Source organism: Borostomias antarcticus (assembly GCF_949987555.1).
Source record: "Borostomias antarcticus genome assembly, chromosome: 18".
Taxonomy (NCBI): domain Eukaryota; kingdom Metazoa; phylum Chordata; class Actinopteri; order Stomiiformes; family Stomiidae; genus Borostomias; species Borostomias antarcticus.
The window spans coordinates 18385716-18407982 of record NC_140251.1 but is presented as its reverse complement, the minus strand read 5'-3'; positions in this window follow the sequence as shown (position 1 = coordinate 18407982).

Below are 22267 nucleotides of genomic sequence, written 5' to 3'. Positions count from 1 at the left end.
CATCGAGTTTCGTGAAAATCTGTCTTGTAGGTTTTGTGTAACAGACGGACAAACAGACGAAAAAACTAACTAACTGACACGCCACCGAAAACATGACCTCTCACCCTGCGCTGTCGCTGGGGCGGAGGTAACACATGGACCAAGTACGTGTGATTTTCTACAGACATAATAAACATCCTCTGAAAGGAGGTCTACAGTAACACCCTTGGGATCACCATCCTCTCCTTGTTCATTTATAGATCTTGCCATGGCGGCTGGTGAAAAGTATTCTACAGTAGCTAAATTAGTCTAGTTCTACGTTACTGACAGGCTTACCTTTCACATTTTGCGAAACATTGGCTAGATAAATTGGTTAGCCAGCTAGCTAGCTAACATGAGCCTGAAGTGATCTGAATCCAGGGGCAGATGAAATCCTGTCTCCCTTGTTCATTGTTGTCAACAACGTCAGTCCCTACTGACCACATAGCTACTGACTCTGCGTTGGAGCAATACATTATTCACCCATTTGGGGTGATTCGAGGACGCTGAAAGGCTAATTTAATCAGATTTCTGTTGCTATGTGTGTATCTTATGTCAGCTGCTTTGCTGCACAGACTGGGTGATCGTTTCTATCGCCCCAGAAGAGAGAGGGGCTGAACTATGGATGTAAACTGATGTAAACTGTGAGCTATTATCATAACATAATTAATTATATTGGAAATATTAAACATTGTACATTTTAAACACACACATATACGTCAAACAAGTTGTAATTGTTTATTTTAAAAGGGTTTATTGAAAAATCCCAAAGCACTTTCACTATCCGTACATTGAAGCCTCTAGTTGTGCCTCGATATTGGTCACAGTAGGACGTTTACAAGGCCCATGATTAAGTGCGGAATCTAGGACCGTGATTAATTTAGTGCCCACCATGGAGCTTCTTACGGAGGTGCCCACGGCGGTGCACACGGTGACGGCGGAGCCACTGACGGTGGAGGCGCTGACGGTGGAGGCGCTGACGGAGGCGATTATGGCGGAAGAGCTTACAGTGGATCCGCTGACGGCGGAGGCGCAGACGGGTCCGCCAGTCAGGGATTTTCCGCCGACGGAGGCGCCGCTGACGGGGGAGGCGCCGACGGCGGAGCAGTTGATGGCAGAGGCGCCAACGGCGGAGCCACCCACGGCTGTGCCGCGGACGGAGCCGCTGACGGCGGAGCCGCTGACGGCGGAGCCACCCACGGCTGTGGCGCCGACGGCGGAGCCACCCACGGCTGTGTCGCCGACGGAGCCGCTGACGGCGGAGGCGCCGACGGCGGAGCCGTTGACGGCGTAGGCGCCGACGGCGGAGCCACCCACGGCTGTGCCGCCGACGGAGCCGCTGACGGCGGAGGCGCCGAAGGCGGAGCCGTTGACGGCGGAGGCGCCGACGGCGGAGCCACCCACGGATGTGGCGCCGACGGATCCGCCGCTGACGGAGCCGCTGACGGTGGAGCTGTTGACGGCATAGGCGCCGACGGCGGAGCCACCCACGGCTGTGCCACCGACGGAGCCGCTGACGGCGGAGCCGTTGACGGCGGAGGCGCCGACGGCGGAGCCACCCACGGCTGTGCTGCCAACGGAGCCGCTGATGGCGGAGCCGCTTACGGCGGAGGCGCCGATGGCGGAGCCGTTGACGGCGGAGGCGCCGACGGCGGAGCCACCCACGGATGTGGCGCCGACGGAGCCGCCGCTGACGGAGCCGCTGACGGTGGAGCCGTTGACGGCATAGGCGCCGACGGCGGAGCCACCCACGGCTGTGCTGCCGACGGAGCCGCTGACGGCAGAGCCGCTTACGGCGGAGGCGCCGATGGCGGAGCCGTTGACGGCGGAGGCGCCAACGGCGGAGCCACCCACGGCGGAGCCGCCGATGGCGGAGGCGCCGACGGCGGAGCCACCCATGATCCTCATCATCCTCAACAGCGGTCTTGGCAGGGGCCTCAGCAAGGGCCTGAGCAGGGGCCTCAGCAGGGGCCACAGAATGATCCTCAGCAGCGGTCTTGGCAGGGGCCTGAGCAGGGGCCTCAGCAGGGGCCTCAGCAGGGGCCACAGCATGATCCTTAGCAGGGTCCTCAGCAGCAGCCTCTGTGGAAGAAAGACTTTCCATCTCAGTTGTTTTTACATTTGTACACATCATCTAGTGTTTGTTTATTTTAATAAATTAAATTATGCTTTACATAATGCTTTTTAGGAGGCATCCATGTGACCTGTGCTGTGTTTGCTCTGTCCCGATGTGCTCTAGTTTGTATTTAAATCATGATCATCATCATTAGTATGGTTGTATGGTTAGTCTTTTTCCCTCGTTTGGTTGATATTATGGCAAGTGTTGAGGAGTTTGTGCAGGATCCTTGTGAGGAGTAGCATCTCTGTATTACAGATTAGTTGCTGAAAATTGCAGAGCACTATGAGGTTGCGATTAGCAGCAGCCGGTTAAAGGACATTGTTCAGTTTATTCTGATGTCTTGACTGATTGATTTAGGGGTTCTGGGTCCTGCGTCCCTTTTGCAGGATCGCTCTGTGGGTTTGTCTCGGTCTCCGGGAACTGTCCCTGAAGCTGGGTTAACCTTTGAACCACGAAGGGAGTTGATTTTCTTGCAGCTTGGGTGGGAAAAAATGGATGCTCAGCTGGAAGTGGAAAGGCTGACGCAGCATAAGAGGCTAGAGCAGGAACGGTTGAGGCTGCAGGCTTATCCATTGGTTAGCTTAGCGGTGAGGCTATGTCATAAAGGAGGCACCACTGAAGAGATAAATAATTATCATCCAATTTCCAAGCTGCCTTTGTGGCTAAAATTTTAGAAAAATGTGTTCACACTCAACTCAAAGAAACATTGTGCTGCCCTTTTTGTAGATCTCTCTAAGGCTTTTGATACAGTAGACCCTCACTTAGTCCTTCAAACGCTTGGTAATATTGGTTTGGATAATATTGCCTGTAAATTCTTTCAGAACTATCTATGTGAGAGGTGGCAGTGTGTGAAAGCAGGAAACTTTCAATCTGAGCTGTTACCCATGTCAAAAGGTGTACCGCAAGGTTTGATTTTGGGTCCAGTCCTTTTTAGTCTGTACATAAATGACATTGCCTCTGCATTAAATAACTGCCATGTCCATTTTTGTTTTGATGTGATTTATAGACATGCAGCATCTTCAACGTTAAAGCCACTTGATTCAGTTTATCCCTCTGCCCTTAGATTTATTACAGGTGCGAGTTATAATACTCACCACTGCCTTTCATATGAAATGGTTGGTTGGTCATCTCTTCAGATTAGGCAAAATACCCACTGGTTGTCGTACATCTTTAAAGCACTTGTAGGTAAACTGCCTCCTTACATCTCCAGGTTGTTAACCCGATATGTCAATCCCTACCCTACTTGCTCTAACGCTTGGCTTGTTCTTGAGGTTCTTTGTACTAGGACAGAGCTTGGTAAAACTGCCTTTTCATTTGCTGCTCCGCATGCCTGGAACCTACTACAGAACACTTTTAAGTGTAAGACTCTCTCCCATCCTATCAACTTTTTAAGGACATGGCCGAGGACAATTTTGTTTCTTTGTCTGTATATTGAACTGTATATGTTTATTCTTGTGAACTCGGCTCAACCGAAAGTGAGGGTCTCCCTCAGTGGATCCCCGAGGTGAAATAAAGGCTTGATCTGATCTGATGTCACTTGGTCCTGTTTCTCCCGTGATCCTGCCCAATTCTTTTGATTTAGGTAAGAGTTTGCGCCTGTGGACTAGGTTCAACGAGAAGGATCCAGACACATGGTTGTTGGAGCATCTGGCGGAGGCTAGGGGTTGGTCTGACTGAGCGGAATTTGCTGTTACAGTGTGTCCTGACTGGTAAAGCCCAGGAGACTAATTGTGCTCTAGGGGCAGATCCTGGGCTGCATTCCGAATCGCATACTACCCTACTATATAATATGCCAAAACAGGATGTAGTATGTCCCAATACATAGTATGCCACATGCAGTATGGCAAAAATCCCAGGATGTACTACTACATCCGGTCGTATTTTACAGTATGCAAGCCAGCAGGCTTTTTTGGCTATTCTGACCCACAATCCTGTGCGCAGCAGAAATGTGCGTCACATGTGCGAGTCGTGACAGCTGTAGACGAATGTCGTGTTATGGACAGCGACGGGTGTGGGCAAATTTCAAGGCGCAATGTTATGACAAGGTAGTATGTCCCAATTGGATGCCTACTGCTTGCAAAGTACGTACTTTCTAAGGGCAGCTGTAGTAGGTACTGGTAGTACGAAGTAGAAGTATGCGATTCGGAACGCCGCCCTGGTCTCACCTATGTTGCGGTTAAGGAAGCAGTCATAAAAGCTTTTGAGTTAGTGCCTGAGGCTTACCGCCAGCGGTAAGGTACTTGGAAGAAGGGAAACAAAGTCACATTGAGAGTTGAGAGAGTTGTTGACCCAGTTCAGTGTTTAGCATTAGACGTTTCTGCCTTTGAGGGGTTGTCTAACCTGATTATGTTGGAGCACTTTACCGATTCGGTGCCTGGTCGTATTGCTACTTTCATAAGTGAGTGCAAGGTGATGAAGTTTTCCCCTGAAGGCCTTTGTGATCTGGTAACCTCTAGTAACCTCTATCTAGGCCACTCTTGATACTGAAATAGCACAGTGTCCACGCAGTTTATAGATGCTCGAAGACAGGTCCTTGTAGGGCTCAGAACCTTCCAATTGATGACTCAGTTTCCCCTTGGGCCTGGATAAAGGCCCAGATTTGACTCTGTTTCCTAAACTCTAGAGCTGAGCTGTTTCTGTCACGGAACCCCACGGCACACAGAGCAACACGAACACGGTCTTAAAGGTTTTTTTTAAGTCTGTATTACAAAAAGTATTACATAAATAAATACATATCAAATATAACTCATGGATCAGGGGGAAACCAAAGGGGAAGTGGACAGCGAGAGGGGGTAAATAGCCTCCAGGGTGGGGACTGGAGAGAATACTAGGGCCCCCTACACTCCAGGCTAGGTTCTCTGGTTTAAGACAAACTCCCACCACCATAAGGGCCCTTACACAAGGGGAACACACTGCACTGCTCACTGTCAGTTAGGCATGCTCTTAGGCTACACTATAAGCCAGGCCGGAGTCTGTACTGCGGGGGCTGTGCGGGGCTTCGCAAAAAGACACACTGCAAGCCGTTATACAAAAGGGGTCTCAAACCATCACACTACACACAAGCGGCACACTGCATGTCACACCACGCCAAAGTTGCACTGCCTGGCGGTACGTGCGACCAGAGCTGCACTGTTAGGCCTACTGAACAACTCACCCCACACCAAACTCTGCACGCGAGTAGAATTGCACACCAAAGACAGAGAGCCTAGCACCAAAGTTAAACTGGGATAATCCCAATATATCAGTCCACCCTCCTCCTGGCAACAAGCCCCTACCAACCCGTCCTACCCCAACCCCAATAAAGTAATATACAATAAGACAGTACACTAGGCCTAGTCTAATCTAAATAATACTCATCTAAAATATTGCTAAAAGAAACTCACGGCCCAGTCCCCTTCGCAGGAGTCCTTCGACTGGCAGGGCTGGGCAAAAGTTGTCTGCACACGGGTAGTGGCTAGTGGCCACTGGTCTTTTCTAGAGTGCAAAGCGCCTCCACTGTAATTGAATGTCCGGTTGTCGTGGCCTCAATGATGTAGGCCTATGCGTCTGCGTTGGTTGAACTGTCCTGTGGCTTGCTGATCTGGAGCGCTGAATCCGTCAATCCGTCTGGTCCTCCAGGGCGGGGCAGAGAGAGAGAGAGAGAGAAACAGCTTGGGTCAGTTGGGAGATCTGTAGGGGTGGGTCGTATGCCCACCTCCCTTGTTCTCTGTAAAGCGCATTGTGTTGCCTCTGGGTATGAAATGCGCTATACAAATAAAGCTTTGATTGATTGATTGATTGATTGACTAAATGACCAAGAACTTCGTAGTATACATGTTAAATAAATACATGTATGGTTTCTACTTCATTTTAACATGCTTGGTGACTTTACAGACCATCGCATATCGCCAGATAGCTTCTTGTACGAGATTGGCTTCCGGCACCAGAGTGGTGCGGCACCAGACTGGTGCTCCACGTCTGCAGCCTCCCCCTTCTTCTCAAAAATGACTGTGCAGACACCGAATGCCCCTGCCAGTAACGTTAAGGTTACTTATGATCATATACAATGGTTCAGATCAAAACGTTGACAAAACTAGCACTTTTGAGAAAGTCTGATAATTGCTCTACCACCGTTTTGGTCATACAATGGATGTGGGTGGGCGCGAAAAATCATTGAACCATTGTATATGATCATAAGTAACCTGACCTTAAAACGGGGCTACATGCATTTTCCTTTACTACTCCTTTAACCAAATGAAGAAAATGAAGCCCATTCAATCGTATTTTGCCCGGCAAAGTGGAACCAAGGAGAGAGAGGAATTCGGTGAGGCTCGGGGGGAGTCGATTCAACTGTCACTCAAAAATCGTTGTTTATACAAAGTTCTATTGATTCGATTAGATTCAACATTGCACCGTAGCCTACCAGTGAGTTACTGGATCCACATCAAAACGCAATGAAATGCCGTTGACATCGTAAAAAGCGTTAAAAAAAAAATCCAATGACGTTCCTTTGCAACTACATTAAACTAAGCTTTTCCACGGATTTTACAAATTTTTAATGATTATTTGCGAAGATATTGGGCCTTCTTCCCATATTTTTTCACGGCACCGGTAGCTATGTTTCATATCCCTGCCTAAGTTCGCAAAGCATTGTGTGAATTTCCATCTACCCCTCGGTTTCAGGTCAGCATCTGAAAACCCTTGTTTTGGAGGGCTGTTTGAACGTCCACTAGCCCTTGATATGCCTCCTAGTCATAGAAGCTAAAAGGAATGGGACACACTACCCTACGCGTGAACGCGCAAAATGTAGGGGTGGGGCCCAGGGCTAGGGCTAAGGGGGGTATTGGGATTGGGCCATAGTCTTCATTAGGACCAATGCACCTGATGAAGTGTGTGGGAATAGTAGGCTATAGTTTTCATTAGGACCAATGCACATGATGAAGTGTATGGGAATACTATAGTAGGAGAGGATGAGAGCTCCTATGGTGAGCAGGTTATTATTGTTTATTGTTGTTGGCAGTAGGCCTAATGTGTGTGTTGCTACTAAAAATGTGTTATTTCAAAATTTTTGTTGCGCTACTAAATTTCTTTCTGTGCTCCTACATTTTTTCATTTCGGATGTGCTCCTAGTGAAAAATGTTAGCTTAGAGCCCTGCTGAGTCCCAGTGATGGAAAGGTGGAGCCTCAGCCACTCGTTTTGTCGTCTGTGGAACCTCGGTCCGTTTGCCATGGTGAACTGGTGAGTGGGCAGACGTGGTTGGTGGCCCTCTTTCAGTTGTGGTGGTTTTGGTTAGGATTAGTTAATAGTTGTATTGTTTAGTTGCATACACCACCATTCACATTCATCACACATGCATCCACTCTCTACACTACTGATATCCCTGATACTTCACACTTCACTCTTACGAGCTGGGTCATAGGGTTGTCACGGTACCAGAAATTCAGTAGTCGGTACCGGTACCAGTAAATTTCCGCGGTACTCGGTACCAATTTCGGTACCACGGCGTACGCGCGTGCGTGTGAGTAATACATGCACGCGTGTAAAGTACAACGTGCATGAGTACCGCAAGCAGCAATTCAACTGAACTGTGTAGCGTTCTTGCTCGCTCATCACACAGCTTCGACCGAATGACGACGCGTTTATTTAGACAAACCACGTGACAAGTGTCAACAGTGCTATACACTAGTGCTATCGCTAACTTGCTAGCAAGAGGCTAGCGCAGGTCATAAAAAGGAACAACTACTCGATACAGTATCGCAGAGAAATTTCAAAGATAGGCTACTCACAGAAGCAGGAGGGTTGCGTCTTCAAAAACGCATGGTTTTGAAAGAAATGCGCTGCTAATAAACATGTTCAATCTTACGCTCAAAACCGTCTCATATTTTCACAAAATGAATCACAGGCAAACACTTGTCTTCTTCTCAGTGCTGTCATGGGCGGTGCGCTGTGATTGGACAGCAGCACGCAGCGTAGAAGAAGACGAGCGGCAAATTAAATAGAAAACACGGTTTTCACCTTCGGTACCATGGAGAAACGGGTACCGTCAGTACCGCAGCAATGTAAGTACCGAATTAGTACAGAAGTACCGAGTACCGTGACAAGCCTACTGGGTCATAACAATCATCATCAGCATCATCCTCATCATCATCACTACCTCCATTATGGGGCCTCTTGTTGGGACCTATAGCCAAGGAACACAGTGGCCCAGTCCCAATGTCCACCCTTGCAGACTCGCAGACTTAAGGGCGCGCTCCCGCGAAGTCCGCGAGGGCTTAGGGGTGTCCCAATGTCAACTCGGCAAGTGCCCGAGGGCTCTCCGGCAGCCATTTTGAGCCCTTTATGGCCCCTTCCCGTAAGTCTGCATTTCTGCCAAGCCCCCAGGATTCGAAATCTAAAGTGAAGGCCTATTGAACCGCGCCATCTTGGCTAGATTTGTAGTCACTTGGCTATTTCCGGTGACTTTTGACTTGCGCAGTTGAGCTTTTCTGTCCGACGCGCGTCCACGAAAAAGTTCACATTTATCTGAAATGTAGACGCGCGTTCCCGGCTCTCTCGGCTCTCCCCGCTTTGATTTAGCAATGAAAACCGGCTTGCATATTAACCTGTTTTTGTCAAATATATCAATTGGAGAAATTATTTTTTGATCCTGGCATCTTAGTTTTAACAGGTTAAATATAATTGAACATGTTTTGTTTGCTAGTAGATGGTATTCATTCCGTTCGCGATAACGTTATTGCAGCCAGGCTGAATTCCTCCAGGGAGCCAGTGACCGGCGAGTTGAAGAGCTTCACTCCCCGCCAGCAGGAGCTTTGGCCGCGGCTACCGCATCTCGGATAACCCGCTGAGTTCATGGCTGCTATTTCACACTCGCCCTTGATCAATCCCAATACCGATCCATGGTAATAATGAATCAATCGTTCAGATCAGATCGGCAGTGCTGCATGCATGTTACAACATCATTGTTACCTTTATTAACATAACCATAGCCTACATTTATCTCTCTAACGTTAGGCTATCCATCTTACACCAGTCGGCCATTCGATAAATGGAAGCGGTGAACGCCAACGTTGACTGAAAACACCCAAACTCAGTGTATCGTTTCATCTTCATGCTACACATCAACTCCTTTACATTGTATGTGAATAAATTCCTGTTATTCTAAAAATATCCAATTTCTGTCCATTCCTGGAAAAGGCTAATAATTGCTGTCAAATGATCACTCCAGTTTATCACCGTATCCCACTACCATTTCAACTATGCACAGGAGGTTGTCTTGTGGTCATTTTCATTAAAAAATGATTAGCCTGATCAGTTTGTTGTATGTATTAAGCCCTTTTTGAGCGGTATGCTTGTATTAATAGCTTATAGCTTGCCATACTCACCAACCTTGGGACCTCAGAAATAGGGAGCATTTTCAAACCAAATTGCGGGGGGGGGGGGGGGGGGGGCATTAAAAGCATTACAAATTAGACATTAAAAGCATTAAAACGAAATGTGAAACATTATATATATATATATATATATATATATGTGTGTATGGAGCAATTGTTTTTAATGTCCGACTTTTGTCTGTGCTGTTCAGTAAATGTGCATATGTCCTAATTTATTGTAGCCTATCTATCTACTACACAACCTAGTTCAAATTTATGAATCTCCCGCGGAAGTCAGGAGGGTTGGCAAGAAGGCTATGGTCACTGCTCCCCAGTAAAATTGAATAATTGAGGGGTTACTTACAGTACAAAAAAGTACAGCATTTGTAGAACTCGGATGATACTACATAAATTGCCATGCAAAGCCAGAGACTGTTGCTTGTAGACGACAAGACTGCTGTAACCATTCAAATGTGGAGGCTACACTGCATTGAAGGTGGGTTGGCTTACTTGACACAGAACACAGAAAACGGACACCACAAAAAAGGGCTTAAAGCAGGTCCTAAACAGCAGCAGGTCTGGTTGAGGTGTGAACTGGTCTCCTAAAAATGGCTTGAGCTGTGAGGATAAGAGGAGGCACACTGTTTCTGTTATTACATTTCAATAATAGAATATGACACACAAACCACATACATACACACATACACATACAGCCCTTCTTGGTTTAAAGCCCACTCACCAACGTCAAGGTGCAAGCCTATCGAGTGGGAACACGAGAGCAATCACGAACAGGACAAACTCAGACGGGACAACACAGCATACAAATAATCAAGGAATATGTATGTTGTCATGCTGTTTCACATTTCGTTTTAATGCTTTTAATGTCTAATTTGTAATGCTTTTAATGCCCCCCCCCCCCTCCCCCCCCGCAATTTGGTTTGGAAATGATCACGCCGCGGAAGATTCATAAATTTGAACTAGGTTGTGTAGTAGATAGGCTACAATAAATTAGGACAGATGCACATTTACTGAACAGCACAGACAAAAGTCGGACATTAAAAACAATTGCTCCATACACACACATATATATATAAGACAATCTCCTGTGCATAGTTGAAATGGTAGTGGGATACGTTGATAAACTGGAGTGATCATTTGACAGCAATTATTAGCCTTTTCCAGGAATGGACAGAAATGGGATATTTTTAGAATAACAGGAATTTATTCACATACAATGTAAAGGAGTTGATGTGTAGCATGAAGATGAAACGATACACTGAGTTTGGGTGTTTTCAGTCAACGTTGGCGTTGACCGCTTCCAGCTATCGAATGGCCGACTGGTGTAAGATGGATAGCCTAACGTTAGAGAGATAAATGTAGGCTATGGTTATGTTAATAAAGGTAACAATGATGTTGTAACATGCATGCAGCACTGCCGATCTGATCTGAACGATTGATTCATTATTACCATGGATCGGTATTGGGATTGATCAAGGGCGAGTGTGAAATAGCAGCCAGGAACTCAGCGGGTTATCCGAGATGCGGTAGCCGCGGCCAATGCTCCTGCTGGCGGGGAGTGAAGCTCTTCAACTCGCCTGTCACTGGCTCCCTGGAGGAATTTAGCCTGGCTGCAATAACGTTATCGCGAATGGAATGAATACCATCTACTAGCAAACGAAACATGTTCAGTTATATTTAACCTGTTAAAACTAAGATGCCTGGATGAAAAAATAATTTCTCCAATTGATATATTTGACAAAAACAGGTTAATATGCAAGCCGGTTTGCATTGCTAAATCAAAGCGGGGAGAGCCGAGAGAGCCGGGAACGTGCGTCTACATTTCAGATAAATGTGAACTTTTTCGTGGACGCGCGTCGGCCAGAGAAGCTCAACTGCGCAAGTCAAAAGTCACCGGAAGGCCAGAAAAGCACAACTGCGCAAGTCAAAAGTCACCGGAAATAGTCAAATGACTACAAATTTGCCAAGATGGCGCGGTTCAATAGGGCTTCATTGTTGATAGCGGCCAGTGAATGGAGTGGCTGTATCCAGTTATATTAATACATCCATGATTTCTGCAGACTTAGCCCAAGGGAATTACCCACAGTTCATAGCGTCGTGACGTGAAACACGGGGTTACCTGAAGAACAGCCAATAAACAAGCACGGACAGATCAACCAACCGTAACGTTCACGTTACAGAACAAAATATGTTTTCATGTTTTCAGCTGGACTTGCTTATCTGCACAAGTAGCCTTATAATTAATTTGGTTTCATTATTTTTAAGTATGGGTTATTAACCCCATGGGTTTGTATAATGTGATTTGTTAAAAAATATGTAGGCTATGGTTATAATTTACATCGATTTCTGTTGCTCTAAATCATATGATTGCCCAGTTAAAAGCAGTATGACATTAATTACCCATTTCGGTGCAGTGTTCTTTGAATTGAGATTTCCAACATGAATATGGAAAGAGTTGTGAGGTGCAGGAATGTGTATACATAATATATTATCATTCTTAAGTTAATACTTTTGGATTCATCACAAACAAGAATCACAGGCAGTAATGTAGGATCGATGCGATCCTACTAACAAATACTGGGTTGGGTTGATATTTGATCGCAGATGCGATCGCATATGACCACAAAATTAAATGATTTCAAGTTGAACAAAGAGAGTTCTGATAATGTAAAGGGGATTTGACTCAGCCAAAATTAATTTACACGAAGGCCTACAAGAAAAACATGTACAATTTGCAAATTGATTTAAAAAAAGCCCCATGCCCACAATAGTAATAAATATGTTTTCACGTCAACGTAATGTGATGTCACAAGTGCTGTCCCATTCCTTGTTATACCAATTCGAGCCCTTGCAGCCTCTCACACTCGATCACTTCACCAGGTGACGTCAATAAGTCTGTGAGGGCTCAGGGCTTGAGGGTTTAGGGGGGACATTGGGACTGGGCCAGTCTGTAAACGCGCGCGCGTGTGTGTGTGGTATGACAGACCCACGACTTACTGACCAATGCCGATTGAACATGTAGCTGGAACTGAAAATGTGGCTCCATTATATCGTTTCCAAACATTGACACAAGTATGTGTGCATATTAAATACAAATTGTGGTTGTTCCCTTTATGCAAATTCAAAGATGCTCAAAGCTATTAACAAAATGGCTTTCTAGATCATATCCTGCCGCCTAAGGCCTCTGCTCTCCTCTGTTCCCATGTAAGTGAATAAAAAACATCATGACTAAATGTCTGTTTGGGAGTTGAAGACATGGAAAAGGTTATCAGGCATATACAGTACATAGATCAGACGTCTATCTAGTCAGAAGAGATGGAAAGATGCATGTAAAGATTGTTGTAGAGGAACAACCCTTACCTGCACACATACTGCACCTTGTTAACAACTTGTTTTTTCTGGATCAGTATAATGACCAATGGGTAGGGGTCAACAAAACTAAAAAAATGAAGGTTAGATGCATCAAATGACTTAACAGGTAAAAAACACAAACGCACATATGCACTTTAGGCTATGAAGTCACTGGGGCAGAGGTAACAAAAATATGAGTAATTTTATGCAACCTTGGAGGTGTATGAAATGCAAAAAAGACCATGCTACATACACCCTTACATCGAGTTTCGTGAAAATCTGTCTTGTAGGTTTTGTGTAACAGACGGACAAACAGACGAAAAAAATAACTAACTGACACGCCACCGAAAACATGACCTCTCACCTTGCGCTGTCGCTGGGGCGGAGGTAACACATGGACCAAGTACGTGTGATTTTCTACAGACATAATAAACATCCTCTGAAAGGAGGTCTACAGTAACACCCTTGGGATCACCATCCTCTCCTTGTTCATTTATAGATCTTGCCATGGCGGCTGGTGAAAAGTATTCTACAGTAGCTAAATTAGTCTAGTTCTACGTTACTGACAGGCTTACCTTTCACATTTTGCGAAACATTGGCTAGATAAATTGGTTAGCCAGCTAGCTAGCTAACATGAGCCTGAAGTGATCTGAATCCAGGGGCAGATGAAATCCTGTCTCCCTTGTTCATTGTTGTCAACAACGTCAGTCCCTACTGACCACATAGCTACTGACTCTGCGTTGGAGCAATACATTATTCACCCATTTGGGGTGATTCGAGGACGCTGAAAGGCTAATTTAATCAGATTTCTGTTGCTATGTGTGTATCTTATGTCAGCTGCTTTGCTGCACAGACTGGGTGATCGTTTCTATCGCCCCAGAAGAGAGAGGGGCTGAACTATGGATGTAAACTGATGTAAACTGTGAGCTATTATCATAACATAATTAATTATATTGGAAATATTAAACATTGTACATTTTAAACACACACATATACGTCAAACAAGTTGTAATTGTTTATTTTAAAAGGGTTTATTGAAAAATCCCAAAGCACTTTCACTATCCGTACATTGAAGCCTCTAGTTGTGCCTCGATATTGGTCACAGTAGGACGTTTACAAGGCCCATGATTAAGTGCGGAATCTAGGACCGTGATTAATTTAGTGCCCACCATGGAGCTTCTTACGGAGGTGCCCACGGCGGTGCACACGGTGACGGCGGAGCCACTGACGGTGGAGGCGCTGACGGTGGAGGCGCTGACGGAGGCGATTATGGCGGAAGAGCTTACAGTGGATCCGCTGACGGCGGAGGCGCAGACGGGTCCGCCAGTCAGGGATTTTCCGCCGACGGAGGCGCCGCTGACGGGGGAGGCGCCGACGGCGGAGCAGTTGATGGTAGAGGCGCCGACGGCGGAGCCACCCACGGCTGTGCCGCGGACGGAGCCGCTGACGGCGGAGCCGCTGACGGCGGAGCCACCCACGGCTGTGGCGCCGACGGCGGAGCCACCCACGGCTGTGTCGCCGACGGAGCCGCTGACGGCGGAGGCGCCGACGGCGGAGCCACCCACGGCTGTGCCGCCGACAGAGCCGCTGACGGCGGAGGCGCCGATGGCGGAGCCGTTGACGGCGTAGGCGCCGACGGCGGAGCCACCCACGGCTGTGCCGCCGACGGAGCCGCTGACGGCGGAGGCGCCGATGGCGGAGCCGTTGACGGCGGAGGCGCCGACGGCGGAGCCACCCACGGATGTGGCGCCGACGGAGCCGCCGCTGACGGAGCCGCTGACGGTGGAGCCGTTGACGGCATAGGCGCCGACGGCGGAGCCACCCACGGCTGTGCCGCCGACGGAGCCGCTGACGGCGGAGCCGCTTACGGCGGAGGCGCCGATGGCGGAGCCGTTGACGGCGGAGGCGCCAACGGCGGAGCCACCCACGGCGGAGCCGCCGATGGCGGAGGCGCCGACGGCGGAGCCACCCATGATCCTCATCATCCTCAACAGCGGTCTTGGCAGGGGCCTCAGCAAGGGCCTGAGCAGGGGCCTCAGCAGGGGCCACAGAATGTTCCTCAGCAGCGGTCTTGGCAGGGGCCTGAGCAGGGGCCTCAGCAGGGGCCACAGCATGATCCTTAGCAGGGTCCTCAGCAGCAGCCTCTGTGGAAGAAAGACTTTCCATCTCAGTTGTTTTTACATTTGTACACATCATCTAGTGTTTGTTTATTTTAATAAATTAAATTATGCTTTACATAATGCTATTTAGGAGGCATCCATGTGACCTGTGCTGTGTTTGCTCTGTCCCGATGTGCTCTAGTTTGTATTTAAATCATGATCATCATCATTAGTATGGTTGTATGGTTAGTCTTTTTCCCTCGTTTGGTTGATATTATGGCAAGTGTTGAGGAGTTTGTGCAGGATCCTTGTGAGGAGTAGCATCTCTGCATTACAGATTAGTTGCTGAAAATTGCAGAGCACTATGAGGTTGCGGTTAGCAGCAGCCGGTCAAAGGACATTGTTCAGTTTATTCTGATGTCTTGAATGATTGATTTAGGGGTTCTGGGTCCTGCGTCCCTTTTGCAGGATCACTCTGTGGGTTTGTCTCGGTCTCCGGGAACTGTCCCTGAAGCTGGGTTAACCTTTGAACCACGAAGGGAGTTGATTTTCTTGCAGCTTGGGTGGGATAAAATGGATGCTCAGCTGGAAGTGGAAAGGCTGACGCAGCATAAGAGGCTAGAGCAGGAACGGTTGAGGCTGCAGGCTTATCCATTGGTTAGCTTAGCGGTGAGGCTATGTCATAAAGGAGGCACCACTGAAGAGATAAATAATTATCATCCAATTTCCAAGCTGCCTTTGTGGCTAAAATTTTAGAAAAATGTGTTCACACTCAACTCAAAGAAACATTGTGCTGCCCTTTTTGTAGATCTCTCTAAGGCTTTTGATACAGTAGACCCTCACTTAGTCCTTCAAACGCTTGGTAATATTGGTTTGGATAATATTGCCTGTAATTTCTTTCAGAACTATCTATGTGAGAGGTGGCAGTGTGTGAAAGCAGGAAACTTTCAATCTGAGCTGTTACCCATGTCAAAAGGTGTACCGCAAGGTTTAATTTTGGGTCCAGTCCTTTTTAGTCTGTACATAAATGACATTGCCTCTGCATTAAATAACTAATGTCCATTTTTATTTTGATGTGATTTATAGACATGCAGCATCTTCAACGTTAAAGCCACTTGATTCAGTTTATCCCTCTGCCCTTAGATTTATTACAGGTGTGAGTTATAATACTCACCACTGCCTTTCATATGACATGGTTGGTTGGTCATCTCTTCAGATTAGGGAAAATACCCACTGGTTGTCGTACATCTTTAAAGCACTTGTAGGTAAACTGCCTCCTTACATCTCCTGGTCTCCTACTGGTACACTGGGCTCCTCCAGATACACTGTTCTCTACTGGTACACTGCACTCACAGAAATATTTAAGCCTAACTTTTAAGATTTATGTAATTTAATTGCATGACAAATTTCCATGAATTTGCTTTAGGTAGTTTTAACATAAATGTACCTAATAAACTTTACATGATGCATATTTGTCAGTGTAATAAAACCTATTTATTTGAAATGCATAATCACCAGGTTTATGTATTCAGTATAAATAAAGTCTATTTGGTTTAAATGCATAATAATCAGATTATGTATTCAAAATACATAACGTATATTTGTTTGAAATGCATAATAATCAGGTTATCTATTCAAGATTAATAATATATTTGTTTGAAATACATAATAATGAGGCTTATGCAATAAACCTAATTAAATCAAAATGCATCATTTATGTAATTTTTTGATTAACACCCAATGGATTTAACATTCTTTTCCATTCACTTCACATCTAACAATTTCAGTTACATCAGTAGAATTTCCCCCAGTCTCTCACATATGTTTCTGTTATCGTGAGGTGAACCATAACCCTTACTGTACATATTTTGTTGTTTTGAATCTGTGACTTCCTGTACACAGCAGCTCAATGTAAATCAGGCTTTATACCATATTTCCATACAGTAAATGTGCTTGTTATGGTCTGTGGGCACAGCTTCAGAACTATGTAGCCAGGTGACCGTTAGGACGGCAGGCCAGTGAAGAACTGGCTGCTCAGACAGGGACGCAAACCCCAACAAGATCCCCACTATGATGTCATCGGCCATGGAGAGGAAGCCATGAGGATGGAGGAGCATGTCTGTGAGACGGAGAGAGAGAGAGAGAGAGAGAGACAGAGAGAGAGACGTTACAGACGTGCTAGGGACATACTAGACGTTTCAATCACACACACACACAAAGAAACACACACACACAAACAAACACACACATGCACATCATTGATTGATTGATAATTTCCTTAATAAGTCTGTACAGAAGTCTAGTGTTCACCTGTTTGTAGACCTCCTTGCCAACACCATAACTGAGCATGTACTGAGATAGAAGAGAAATGAGGGGGGTGGGTTTAATCAACGGAAGATAAAAGATGGTGTCCCTTTCTTTGTCACCATAGGGAACTCTCCTTTATACTGTTTATTGAGAGAGAGAAAGAGACAGAGAGAGAGACAGAGATGATGCTGCCAGCTAAGGTTGCTGCTCCTACAGTATGTGTGTGTTTGTGTGTGTCCATGTGTGTGTGAGTGTGTATCAGTCTATGTGTGTGTGTGCATGTGTATGTCTCTGTGTGTGTGTGTGTGTGTGTGTGTGTGTTGGCCTGTGTGTGTGTGTCTGTTGGTTTCTATGTGAGTGTTTGTGTGTGTATGTGTGTGTGTGTGTATTGATAGATGGCTCACTGTGAAGCTCATCCCCTGACAACGTCCCTGCTGCTTGGCCTTCTCCGGGCAGAAGCAGGAGTTTGGGATGATTCCCCCAGTCCTCATAGCTGAACAGGCTGCAGAACTTGAACTGTGGAAGAGAAGACAAGGCACACAAACACAGCGGCTTGTCACACAGCCAATCAGAACACACATACCTGCTGATGCATGTTTGTGATAAGAACCCTGTTAGACGACTGGTGTCTGGTGACTAGTGAGCCAGTCTTGTCTTGTTATTGTTCTGTTTGGTGCGCCAGACCTCAGATAATTTGAGGCCCTAATATTAGCTAGACAAATATTTGTCAAAGAATCATGTTATTGACATGTCACACAGCAAAATACATGATTATATCTGATGAAGGGCCAAAAAGCCTTGTATGTACGGCACTACAATATCATATAAATTCAACAAATTAATCAGAGACTATGAATTGTGTCAACATTAATATTCCTGCTACATTGGCGAAGCACTTAATTGTACCCTAACTTACACCTGATGTAATTTGCACACACAAACATACACAGACTGGATGTTCACACCGATTTGGGGGGGGGGGGGGGGGAATTCTATCAGGTGTAAGTGGGGGGCTCTGGGGAAGAAAGGTTGGGAACCCCTGCTCTAATCCATATTGTGACACTGTTCGACAGTGTATAGCAGCCCACCATGGAAATGGAGAAAAGTTAAATCTGGTGTTGTGATCTGAGATGTTTGTGGTTGTTTCTGGCACACAATACATTTCACACTACATCTACCATGTCATGAAAATGTCATTTTTTAAATCATGAACATAAGAGATTTATTGAGCAAGAATGTGCAGTGAATATGAGGAGAGCATGACTGGAAAGTAAAACATGATAAATGTTGCAGCTTATTTACACTGTAGCAATCCTGCATTAACATATTAGTAGGCCTACATACTGTGATGGGAATGAGTTGTGGGACTCTGAACTGAGCATGGATTCACTGATTGACTGAATTGAACACAGGTGGGACTGATTGAGATGTAAGCAGACAACAGGCTGGTCAGATGAAGAGATGTAAACAAAATGAAGAAACAGTAACAGCTACAAATAAATACATAAAGAAGTTAGAAAATCATGTCATAGCACAATGCCTGAGTATGTACATGTATTAGCATTTTATTCTGCATCCCCCCTGGGCTTGAACTCTTGTTGAGTTACCTGCCATGTGAGAAGCCATAAATGGTTTCACACTGACTTAAGCAATCACAAGGGCTGCATGTAACTGTCACAGGTGCATTGAGGTTTCAGCAGTTTTCACAAATCCAAAGACTAAACAATAAAACCAAGGTATACACTCGACAAGTGAAGAAGAAAAGACAGAGCTTATAAACTTACAGACTTACAAGATGGCACCGGAAACACCAGGGACTATGCACAGCTACAGCAAATGGAACAGACAAAGAACAAGATGGGAGCTACTGTACATGTAGGCTAGAAATACTGTACACATACTAACGAGGCATGGAATGGAAACCAATCAAACCATCAGTGGCACAAGTCTCTCAATCAGAGCCAATTTAGCCAGTTGTAGTCCTAGGGTCCGCTATTGGGGCGGTGTTGCCAACAACAAGTACTGTACACATGTAAACATGTTGTCCCCCACCCATTATGCATGTTCCCTTGTGGTATCAAGCCCCCTGCTTCTCATTAGGCGTTTTTATACTGAGATCCCACTTTATTGCCCTGTAGAAGACCCCTCAATTTTCTGGCTTTGTTTGTTTATAATGAACCAAAGAAAGACAGCATAATGTGTGATTTTATATAGCATGCCGGCAATCTGGAATCGAGAGGCATGACCCTTGGGCGCAACATTCACTAGTTGTTAAACAAATCCATGCACCTGTATGGTCAAAAGTCCTATAATGAATGTTGAAATACAGACATATCTGGTGCTACTAATGTCACATCATTTGTATCAATGATTGACCAAAGTTAGCTCCCTACAAACCATGGTAGAGTGAATAAGAGTACAATAACGTCTCCATCTAGTGGGTCAAAGTCCATGCTCCTGTATGGTCTAAAGTCATATACTGTAATGAATGTTGAAATACAGACATATCTAGCTCTACTAAACACCTCAAGCTCTACTCTCTGCAGATGTAGAAAGTACATTGTTTTAGTGACTTAGTCCTCTTGACCCCGTTCAGGGGCATAGGGCGTCCACCAGAGCTCTCCATCTCTCTCTCTTCTGGGCCTGGGCTTCCTGCCAGCTCACTCCAATGTTCTTCAGGTCTTGGAGTGTGGAGCGTCTCCAGGTTTCTTGGCCAACCCTGTTTCCTCTTTCCCTGTGGATTGCAGTCCAGGGTCTGTCTCGTGATGTTATTTGAGTCCTTCCTAAGGGTGTGACCTATCTTAATTCCACTTTCTGCTTTTGACGGTGGTAGCTATGTCGTCCTGGTTTGTGATCCCTCACAGCTCCTCATGTGGTCTTGATGGGCCACCATAGCTTGAGGATGTAACGCAGGCATTTGTTAACAAGAACCTGGATCTTTCTTGAGAGGCCCTCGGTTGTCTTCAACATATCGGAGCCGTAGAGCAGGACGGTCTTCACGTTGGCCCATGGATCTCAGGGAAAATAACAAAAATAGGACTAGTTAAATACAAATGTACAGTAAACATATCAAAATATACAAAGGGTAAGAATGAATAAACAAGTCAAAATAGGTTGCCTAGTAATGCAAACATATGTTGAGCCTACTGTAAATTGTGCAAAATAAAACATATCTAGAAATCAAGCTTCAGGGTCTTGATAGTGTCCTTTTTGTATTCGTTTCTTGGATTCGAATGGAGCGTCTCTGCCCTCACACTTTGTTTGATAGGTTCAGTCGTTGTTCATATTTTGTAATAATAAAATTGTTATCTGTGAATCCCTGTCTCTGTGCTTCATTTAGTTGAAGGCTCGTGTGTAGGAAACATTATGGCTATAGCTCCTGTGGAAGTCCCTAGGCGGCGCTGTCGCTCCACTACCACTCACTACACTGGCGCTGTCCGCAGCATCAGTGAGCAGAGACGGTGGTGAGTGGAGAGGTATGACGTTAAGGCTAAAAAGTTAGCATTTCCGCTATTGTGGGATGCAGTCCAAAAATGCCCAAAACAACTCACAGAATAGTTTTGTTGTAAAAGTTCAAATACATTATTGAAGATGAGCAATAGGCCTATGCTTAAAGGGCATTTCAACAAAGTTTTGTGTTGGAGTGTTATTGTAAATTGTAATTTTTACTGCAAATGTAGAAAATTATTCTTCTTATTTACTTATTATTATTATTATTATTATTATTACTACTACTACTACTGTAGCCTACTATGAACTATGCTGAGTATTGCATTAACTATGTTGAGTATTCCATTATATTAATCAGCCTAGACTGTGAAAATCCACCCATTGTGATGTAACAAAAGACATCTAGGCTACATTTGCCGATGTAACAAAAGAAATCTATTATCTTATGAGTGTCCACTTCTACCTGCCCAAGCACATTCGGATAACGCCAGCAGCATGTCTATAGCTCGTGTAGTTGTTTTCATAACGTTTCTATTTTCACAACAGATTTATTTTACTTCAATCTACGAGCCGGTCAGTGATGTTGAGGGAGAAGCTGTGAAGATCTTTGACACGGCGTTTAACTCTCAAACTTCTGAGACAGACGTTTGGGATAGGGATGTAAGTAGGCCTATAATAACTAATGTTGGTGTGTAGATAATTCTATAAATATATATTTCGGAGGCCTGTAGAAGAAATGTAAAATCCAGCGCGGGCCAGTATATCCATGTAATGGCGGCGACGGGGCACTGAGAATGCAGCTTCTAAAAAATCTATTTTCTGCCGCGAAACGGTTGTTGTCATCAATCTGTCTTTATGAATCGCTATTTGTGCTTACATAGAGCGAAGGCTTGTTGTGGTTTTTCATATGCCTCTGTAATATGATCTTTAGAAACGTCTTTAGAAACGAAATAGCTTCACCACTTGCTCCAGCACGCATGCGCACAGCGCGCAAACTGGCTATTTTCCGTTACGTCTGTAGGCTACACTCGCGGCTGTTATAGTAGTAACTACAATGCAATTACATTTAGTCTACATTACATTACATTACAGTCATTTAGCAGACCCTTTTATCCAAAGGATTTAGCGTAGTCAGTGTAGGCCTACTGTTTCTCACCAGGGGTGCGTTTCCCAGAGCCTTCTTAGGCCAAGGTATACCTCTCCTCTGGAGGCTCTGCTCTACCAGGAGGCTCTGCTCAGGCATCTCTTTTGGTCCAGCTGCTGGTACAGCCTGGTACCCGTGGTCTGCGTCTGCTGGTACAGTACAGACTGGTACCACTGGTGTGGTTCTGCTGGTACCGTTTTGAGCCGGTGGCGAAAGATGGGCAGCGACTCTGCTGTCCTGACGTCAGTGGTCAGTTTGTTCCACCTAACCTTGCATCACCAGGCTCTCTTCGATGGAGAACCTGGTTTCTCTGTTCGCTGGTTTCACTGTTACTGTACATTACATTACAGTACATTACAGTCATTTAGCAGACACTTTTATCCAAAGTGACTAACAATAATTGCATTTAAC